Source organism: Crinia signifera, chromosome 1, assembly GCF_055691185.1.
Source record: "Crinia signifera chromosome 1, ASM5569118v1, whole genome shotgun sequence".
Classification (NCBI taxonomy): domain Eukaryota; kingdom Metazoa; phylum Chordata; class Amphibia; order Anura; family Myobatrachidae; genus Crinia; species Crinia signifera.
Genome location: NC_139217.1, coordinates 418,246,992 through 418,257,215, shown reverse-complemented (window position 1 = coordinate 418,257,215; position 10,224 = coordinate 418,246,992).

Genomic DNA, 10,224 nt, shown 5'->3' with positions numbered 1-10,224 from the left:
TGTGTCGTGACCTCCGCCAGTGGGGAGCCGCTGACTCAGAAACACCCTACTATACTATTGTGCACACACACACCTAAACAACATGCACACACAGCCCCCCCCCCACACCCACAAATGTCACTGTACCATCCACACTATCAATGTACATCTTACTCTGTAACCGCTTTTTAATTAAACAAAACAATACACACCCCCTTCCACATCATATGCTCTCTATTTAACACATTTCACCTATAACTCAAGTTGCAATACAGGCCATCTTTCATACAATTCTAACCATCTTTTTCATATACAAATGTTCACAAATTAAGGGGGCGCAGCCCCTTACGACGGTGTGAAGAGCGCCCGTAGGGCGCGATGAATCACCTAGTATATACATATTCAACATAGATATACTGTTACCGCTTTCACATTACATCAAAATGACAATATTATCACTATTATATGCTAAAATACTACTTTATTATTGCAAAATAATATACCTGCTGCAGCTGTAATCTGTTACTTAGTCTCTCTATTTATTAGGTAGTCACTATAACCAAAGCTTCTATTTTTGCTTTGTTGATTGGCGTCCCGCACTGAGTATCCTGGCAATTTATTTATTTATTTATTATTTATTAACAGTTTCTTATATAGCGCAGCATATTCCGTTGCGCTTTACAAAGGGGACAGTGATACAACAAAACAGGGTATTTACAGACAGTCAAAATGTAGGAGGGCCCTGCTCGCAAGCTTACAATCTATAGGGAAATAGGCATTGATACATAAGGATAGATACTGTAATCTTTATTGCATCGATTCCATGGGCTTACTGTATTTGTAATCCACAAATGAAAGTGAATCAGGTAATAATTGCTGGCTTTCTCACAATGGCCCCTATTCTGATCGGTGCGTACTTTCCCAAATTCTTTCGGATCGCGTTTTGTAGCCGTCTGCGCATGCGTGGGGAACGCCATGCGCATGTGCCACGCATGGTCTCCGTACTTGTTCTCACTAATACCGTACAGAAATGTGCACCGCAATCACTCGGCCAATATGGGTGTGTTATGGGCGTCATGCGGAATGACACAGGGGCGTAGTTTCAAAGTGGGCTAAACTGGGCGGAAACATGGGCGGACACGGGGGAGTACACTTATTTTGGTAGGCGTGCATTTGGACAGCACACGGAATGCACGCGAACAAAAAGGGAAGAAATGTGCGGTGTCCAAAAGGCTAGTATTGCTTAGCGGACACCACTCGGTCATGCGCTAGGCAATCGGAACGCCTAATCAGGACGGACGCACCTCAACCAATGTCAGCTGAACACAATACAATCACCTAATTTACTCATTACTTGTAAATTACACGCTTCTCACTGCTTCAATTGAAACCAATGCACCTTAAATGGACCATTACTAAACACACACATATATGCTGCAGTTTGCACACACTTTTACACTGCAAATAATGAACACAGCTTCATATGACTAATACTAATACACATGTCACTTCTGCATGTATCAATTAATCCAGACATTTTGGGGGCAAAAATAACATTTATTAAATCAACATAGAAAATATTTTCAAAACCATCACAAAATAAATGGTACCATAACAGGACTAAAAGTAAATAATATATAATAAATAGCCACAGCAGAATCATTAGGAACACATCAGGTGGCTTCACAACAAAAGTAGAGCACCAACACTTCAAGTACAGCACACAGTAATGCTAGGCCAAACAGGGCAACAGGGGAACCAAACATGACATTTGAACCGCGGGCAAATGTGGTGACCCTCGGCACGGATTTTGACACAGGATGCTGACACACACAGCTCAATGGAAGATTTGGGAAGACATAACGGTGGAGATTAATGGGGACACAAGTTCATTTGCGGGCACGTTTGCCCCTGGCAGGCTCCTTGCCACGTGCAGCAGCTCTTCGGCCTCGCCCACGGCCACGCTCAGATGGTGGGTCACGTGGAGCACATGCTGGGGAGGGGGGGGATCTTCTTCCCCCTCTGGCAGCAGGGAGTGATGATGGTGGTAATGCACCAGAAACTGGTGACATTAGGACCCTATTGGTGGTAACTAGCTCCACCATAAGTTCATTATGGCGGAGGAGGAGTTCATTTTGCCGCAGGGCTTGATCAGCCAGCACCTGCAGGCTAGCAGCAATAGCCTGCATGCTCGCAGCAATACTCTGCTGGCTGGTGGTCAAACCCTGCAGCACCTCCTCGGCCCTACGCACCCGCTCTGATGCCGAGTCTCCCTGCTGCACAATACTTTCAAGCACATGCCCCCACGTGGACAATTCAGCCGCGGACAATGCCGGCTGCTGCTGCACGGGCCTGCTACTGGGGCCAGGTGGCACAGACTCCACAACCTCCTCAAGAGATTCTTGACCAAGCGGTGGGGATGCTGTTGAAGGAGAAAATACCAATTACCACACATTCCATGCAAAATTCAAAACATCTACTTATGGCCTGGCAAATAATTACCTTCAAGCGTAGAAGCCATCACTTCCGCTGGGGACTCGCTGTCTATGGTGCTCACCCCCCGGACCTCCTCCACTGCTATGCAGCACTGTGCCATCTCTTCCAGGGGGGTGAGCTTCAGCTTGCCAGGCATGGGGGCCAGCCCCAGAGGTGTGGCTGTGTTCCCACCGCTGGGTCAATTTCTTCTTGAGGTTCCCTTTGAAGTCGTGCCACCTGCAATCAAAGTGTACATATTAATACATGTCACTCCTCATGTTTGCTGTAGCACCCATTGCAATCTGAAACATAATACAACATGTGCCTCCTGACACCAAACTTAGATTATATTAATTTTGAAAAACAACCCTTAGAAGACAACCACAGTCACCCTACAATAACTATCAAATCAATATCATGGCAAACATGTCTGTGCCTCCAAGCAACGTGACCACCCATTGACCAACTCCATCTAATATTGAATGTAAACATTACTGGACTTGTACTGCTCAAATGTAACACACATGTACTTGCCTCTTCTTAACGTGCTCCGCCTCACGAACTTGTGGAGCCACCGCATTAATCTCCGCCGTTATCTCCTCCCAGATCTTCCATCTCCTTGTGTGTGTCAACTTTACCGGTGGGCACTCTATCAAATCACGTGCCCGGGTCACCAGGATGTCAAGCTCCTGCGGTTCATATGCCATGTTTCTTGTGGTTGGTTCCTCTGTTGCCCGACTGCGGCCACGGGCACGACCACTGGCACCGCCACTGCCACTGGCACTGCCACGGCCACGGCCACCGGTTGCTGTACTTGAAGTGCTGGCCTGGCTACTCTGTTGGGAAGCCACCTGCTGTGTTCCCAATGATTCTGCTGATGCTGAGGATGGGCCAGCTGCTGATTGGCCTGATGGCCCATCTGGCTGCTCTGGGTTGAGGGGGACATAGGTGGTGTTGGACTCCATGCGGGACAAAAGGTTCTGCACCACCTGTTCTTCCTCTGACTCTGAGCCAGCCATGTTTGCAACAACTGTTTGCCTTTCTAGGACCACTTTAAATACTATTTCTGTAATTGGCGTTAATCAGCTGCAACCTGCGTTCCGTACGGCCGCGTTCCGTACGGCAGCGTCAACCGTGCGGCGCATACGGCACGCCCCTTGGTGTGGATAAATATTTCACAAAAACCTGGCAAACTGAGTAAGTCTGATTTAGTAGCTAAATGCAGATTTGAACACCAAAGACCAAATAAAACTGAGGTCACGCATGAAATGTATATTTCAATGTACATCTGTACTGTGCACTTGTTTGGTATGTAGTACAACTGACACTACCCATTCCATATGTAAATCCAGTCCACCACTTAGCCACAAGTAATCAGTGCTAGCATCCAAATCACATGTGAAAGCACTCCAAATTCATGCTGGATGCTAGCTACTTTTCATTCCACCTCTGTAGTATGGGCCAGTAGAAGGTAAGTGTACACATGGCAGCATGGCCTAATTTTGGCAAAAGGTCTGCCACTATTTGCTATGTTTCTGCTGCATAGCTTTCATTATAAAATAGCTGTTTAGTACCTTGTTGAGTTATGTGTAAGTGTCTAGTGATGCAGACTATTTCACCTGTTGCTTATACCCATGTTTGGTGAATGTTAGAGATTATATATAATGTGTTTCCATTTTATTTTACACTGTCTGTTTAGGATGGGTGTGCGATGCAATGGGTTAGCCGTCTGTTCGGGCGCATACACGCTGTTAGTGTAAAAATGAACAATAAAGTTAATACCAAATATCACTCTGATCAACCAATGACAGGACATGATGGTTTGATTTGTGCCATTGCTAAGATGGCGGCCTATGGCAGAGCAGCCCCGTTTTCCCCTGCAGAGCTAAGGACACTGGTCGCCGTTATGGAGACCAGGCTGGGCCGTGCAGGGCCATTCATTACTAACAGGCAGAAACGTAATGCCTATGCGGTGGCCCGCCGGCGCATATACGCCCGTACGCAGGTGCGGCGGACCATCGCACAGCTGGAGCGGTGGTGGTCCGACTTGAGATGACGCTAGCCGGATTTGCTCCAGCAAATCAGGGCCAGCATAGCGAGATGTGAGTGTTTATACATGAAATGGCCATTTGTACATGATTGCTTACATGACCTTATTTAAGGCAATAAGGCCACCAGCCTGATCATGAGTGAAACATGGCATACACTATATGTGTGCTACTTCCTGGTTGACACCCTGTAATGGTGATAAAATATGTCATTGAGTAGGATTAATGTTTGTGATGCTTACAATGGCCCAAATGTCACAGCATACCTGCCATGTTACAGGCTGTGTTTTGTAAAGGCCACAAATGAGCTGTTTGCCTGTACAATTATCTGTACTTATAACCTTTGCATTTATAGCTTGATAAGGCTTAATACAAATGACCCCTAATCAGCACTTTTTTGTTTTTTCCAAAACACAGCACGGGATCGAGCAAGACAGGCCCGGGAGGAGCCAGAGGTGGGCCAGGAGGAGGTTGGCCAACCAAGGGCCCAGGAGGTGCCTCAGGAGGAAGGGATGGCGGAGAAGGTGGCACACGAAGTGGAGGAGGATGGGTGGGCGGTGGAGGCGCTGGCAACAGAGGAGGAGGTGCCACCAGAGGAGGAGGTGCCAGCAGTGGAGGCCCCTCATGAAGAGGAAGAGGACGATTTTGAGGCCTGTGAGGTCATCCAGGCGCCAGAAATTGGTATGTATACATAAGGATTAATTTTTCCTTTTGTCATCTACTATTTGCTATGTAGCACTGGTGATTCAATTGTGTTTTTCAATACTATAAAGTGATTAAACAAACTGGGTAGCAACAGACACACGTAGGGGTTAGATAGGGTGGGCAAACCATCCCTTTCATCCAGGACACATATTAATGACACAGGTTGTGGGGATGGCTTTCAGGTCGATTTTAAGTGTCAATGAACCAGTGTAGTTAATCTGTATCCTGGAAGAAAGGGATGACGTGCTCATGTAAGGGTTACATGTCCCTGCTGCAAGCGTACAATCTGTAGCCTCATATAGGTGAGTATAGTTTACAGGTGCTTAATTTGACCAAACTAGATTCAGTATGGCATAAATGGAGTATGGACAGGCGTGGCTTAGACTGGAGTAACAAGTGGTCAGTGCCCCTGGGCCCTCCTGTAGCTAACCACCCCCTGCGGTCTGCATGTATGTTTGCCACCATAATTGTTAGATGATTTGATCTTAGTAATGATTTTGTGCATGGGAGTGGGTTAGTGCTGCAGCTTCACCTAACTGGCATTATGACAATGATTTCTGGAGCAGACCATCAGCAGGCAAGCCATGCTTGATTGCACCAATGTACTGTGCATTCCTGAGAGTTGTGTAACTCCCCTGCCAGGCTCCATCATATAACAGACACTGAACTTTGTTTGCAGAATTGTGATTGGTGCAGCGCGTGACATGCTTCTCACAGCTTAGTCATGGGTGGGTTTGGATTGAGAAGGAGCAGTATGACTGTGAGGTGTTCTACAGAGTAAAGGGTAGAGGGCCAAAATCAGGCTTTCCATGTAGTATGTATGCATGTATGTATAGGTGTATGTGTCATATATATAGTTATATATGTGTCTATATATATATATATATATATATATATATATATATATATATACACATATACACACACACCTGTCACGGTGCATGTTTAAAATGTAGGTTTGACTATGTTAAATGTATGCATGAATATCATTATTCATTTTTCTATTTGTATTTCCTCCACAGATGAGCCTGCCCAAGCAGAGGAGGGTCGCCGTGGGGCCCTCCTAAGAATTCGAGGCCTGATGCGGCAGATGTTGTCCGAAATGGACCGCCTCATTGATGCGGAAAATTAATTTATGCCCCTTTTTTTTTTCATTTTTATAATAATAAATAGTTATTTAAAGTTCAAAGTTGTCAGTGTTTTTTTCTAACATGCAAAAGTATATGTGTAACTTGTTTAAAATCTTTGAAATAAGCAAAATGTAAATAGTGTATATAGATGTATGTTAGGGTCACATGCTGTAAGGGTTAATGTGTGTCATGAATGTAGTAGGAATGTGGGTCAGTATAGATGAGCATTTAATTGATTGAAATTGATAACAATCCCTTTTTCATGAGGTTGCCTAATTGCCTAAGTGGGTCATGTGATCGCTGTGTGTACTCAGTAAAAAAGTGTGGGATTGAGCGAAAATACTCCGCATCGGGGCGTACGGACAGCTTCCCGTACGTTCTGACGCGGAAAGACCGTGCTTGTGCGGGAAGACCGTGCAGAATCTGTACGTTTCCACCGCACACGCACGGTTTGTATGTCGTCCGTACACACGCCCTGTTCTTAAAGAGTGAGTCCGTCCGAATGCGGAGGACACGTGGGCGTTTCTACGGACGTTAGCCGTACGCCACCGCACAGCGTGGCGTGCAGACCGCACCGAAAGAATTCGGGAAAGTACGCACCGATCAGAATAAGGGCCAATGTAACAACACTGTAACAACACTTATAACAGAAATTGGAATGAAGGTAAACGTGGCGCCTGATGAATTTGGAGTTCGCCCTTCCGAATTCCTTGGGGTCTTACCCTAAAAGTACCCCACAGATTGTAGAAACAGAAGAAATGGGTGGAATTCAGATACTAGGCGCTCTTAATATGGACATACAGGGAATCTGAGGATGATCAATCAAGTAATTGTCTATACAGTATATCTTTTGATTGATCATCCTCAGATTCCCTGTATGTCCATATGAAGAGCGCCTAGTATCTGAATTCCACCCATTTCTACTGTAACAACACTGTATACATCCTCTCTCCACTTCTCTTCATATCCTTTGCCTAAGCGTGTAAGTCACTGTAACATGAAGCCAGCTGTATAAAGTCTTTACAACATATTGCTTATTACAGTCACTATTTCTCCATCAAATACTGTAATATTAGTCAGGGAAATGACTTCTTCTCTCCTGATGAGGAAGCACATAAATGTCTGCCTGTTGTACAGTTATCATCTGAGGTAACCGCAGTCTCTGTGTTACCCCTGCATTAGGGTCTTAGCTTATTTTAACCTTCCTGGGATAGTATATGTTTCAATATATACATCTGGGCGAGAGAAGAGCGTGTTACAGCCTTTCTGCAGTACTGTAAAATTTATCTTTTCTGTCTGCGGCTGTATATAAATATAGCGGACTTTAGCTATCTGAGGTAAAATGCCTTTAAACTGTATACAGCTGTGTAGGCAAATATGAGAACACCTCTTTCCTGGGCTGGTACAGGTATGTATGTATTTTGGGGCTGGACTCACCACACCTCACCTTTTCATACCTCCCAACTGTCACGATTCCGTCGGGACAGTCCCGATTTTCGGGTCCTGTCCCGACGTCCCACCCGCGGCAGGCATTGTCCCGCTGCGGGGGGTGGCAGTTGGGAGACCCCCCAATCTAGTAGAATAGACGCTGTGCGCATGCGCACAGCGTCTATTCTCGTATGAAAATGAGGTCGCGGCTAATTAGCATAAGCCGCGCCCTCATTTGCATACGCCCCGCCCCCTTTTCGGGCACTCGCGCGGCGAAGCCGCGCGAGTGTCCCTATTTCATCCGGACACAAGTTGGGAGGTATGCCTTTTATCATTTACAGTCCAACAGGTCACAAAGAAAACTTGAAAGGGAATCCCAGCAACTGATGAGCCGTCTCCGCATACCCCCAGTAAGTATATGTGTCCTCCGTGCTCCCGCTATCCGCCGCACTTTTGCTCACTCTCCTTCTGACATAGGTCATGTGACATGCTACTGACTTTCTGTGCAGCTGCTGAGGCTGCTGGGATCTATTCACTACTGTAAACAAATGCACTATAGCATGCATTATCATGACACACAATACACTGTATAGCAGGTTATTACACCACCTCAATCTTTTGCTAAATGGTCAGTCAGTCTGACGTATTTTAAACTATTGTACTTTGTACCCAACTGTTTCCCCGCTTCAATGTGTGGGTCTGGGGGCTGAGCAAGGGAGGTAAGCTTATGAAGGGAGGCACTTAGTTTTAATTTTATTGTGAGGAATGTAGCACAATGTAGTGGTCAAGTTCAGTGTGAAGGGGATGTAGTGTAGTATATAGGCGGATGTACTGTAATATAGCATGTAGTATAGTGGTATAGTTCAGCATGCATGGGCATGTAATGTAGTATATACTGTAGGGGGTTGTATTGTAGTATGTAGTTTAGTGGTTTAGTGCATGTAGTGTAGAATATAGAGGATTTAGGGGTTTATTCTGGTTCACTCGCAAAGGCACAATCACTCTCTGATGGAAAAAACCATATGCACTGCAGGTGGGGCTGATAAAACAATAAAACACCCAAATGTAACTCTTTCTGCACATGTTACATCTGGCCCACCAGCAGTGCACATGGTTTGTCCATCAGAGAGTTATTGTGCCTTTGTGAGTGAACCAGAATAATCCCCTTAATGTATCATGTAGTGCAGTTGTATAGTGCAGTATGTAGGGGATGTAGTGTAGTGGTATAGTGCAGCATGTACGGGCATGTGGTGTAGTATATATGCAGTGTACCAATAAGTTTAGCAATGTAGTGCAGGGGTCATATGACAGAGATGATTAGGACATTTGGGACACAAAAGAGCAATATTATCTGGTAATTTCCCTTTTTTCTATAGGTTTCATAATCTCATTATTTTAGGAAGGGGACGGGCTCCCAAATTACTAACTTGTCCCAGGTGACAAAAATCCTAGTTTTGACCCTCCTAGCTCCTGTATTTACGCTGAGATCCATTAGATAAATGTGACATTCATAAGAACAATTCACAAGACCCATTACTGTAGAGATTAACATGCGTCTCTTACATATCTGCTACACAGCCAATTACTGAAGCTGTGTTATGTTCATGATCATTACATGGAAACAAACTCTATTAAAATATGTCTGTAACTTAAGTAAATATTTTATAACATGAGCATATACACTATTTACTCAAAGCGGTGACACCTTTATAGTTTACGTGTTATTTTTCCAGAACCTCTCCCTAGAAATGTCTTCATCTTTTCTGTTTGTTCAAGGAGGTTACAGAGGATTCCGTATTTGCTGAATACAATTTCTGTTTTCCAAAGGAATATTATTATACATCATCATGTGTTCTTTCGGAATTATTTTCCTACATTCAGGTATAAAAATAGCATGGAACCTCCAGTGAATGCACACAAGTACAGAAACCCTATTTCCTCTCTGTCTCCACTATATTGTGGTTAATTAATTTTCCAAAATAGCATTACTGTTGTAGGAGTCTTTTTCGTACCTTTTACAAATAATAAAAACATGAGTGTGGCACATCAGTGAGTTCTATTAATGATGTGGTAATGAGTCAGACTATACAAAAACATTAGCTGGCACATGCAAGATATCGCTGACGTGGAAACAGTTCTTCAAGTACTGTACAAAGGAATGACTCTTCTATGAGGTTAATTATACCCAGTACTATTTTTCTGGAAAAATAGGTCCAGGAACTCCGAATCTGGGGGTAGGTGAGAGAGAGAGAGAGAGAGAGATAGAGAGAGAGAGATTATTCATGTATTTCGAAACACTCACAGGGAACTTTGAAATAAAAATTATCTAATGGAAAGTACTTTTTGGCCCAGAACCGGTTCAAGAACCCAGTTCCTGAAGATGTCATATTTAATAAGAGGTTCAGGAACGGAGTTCCTGCTGGAAAATAGCACTGCACTTACATAATAGTTTTCATTGG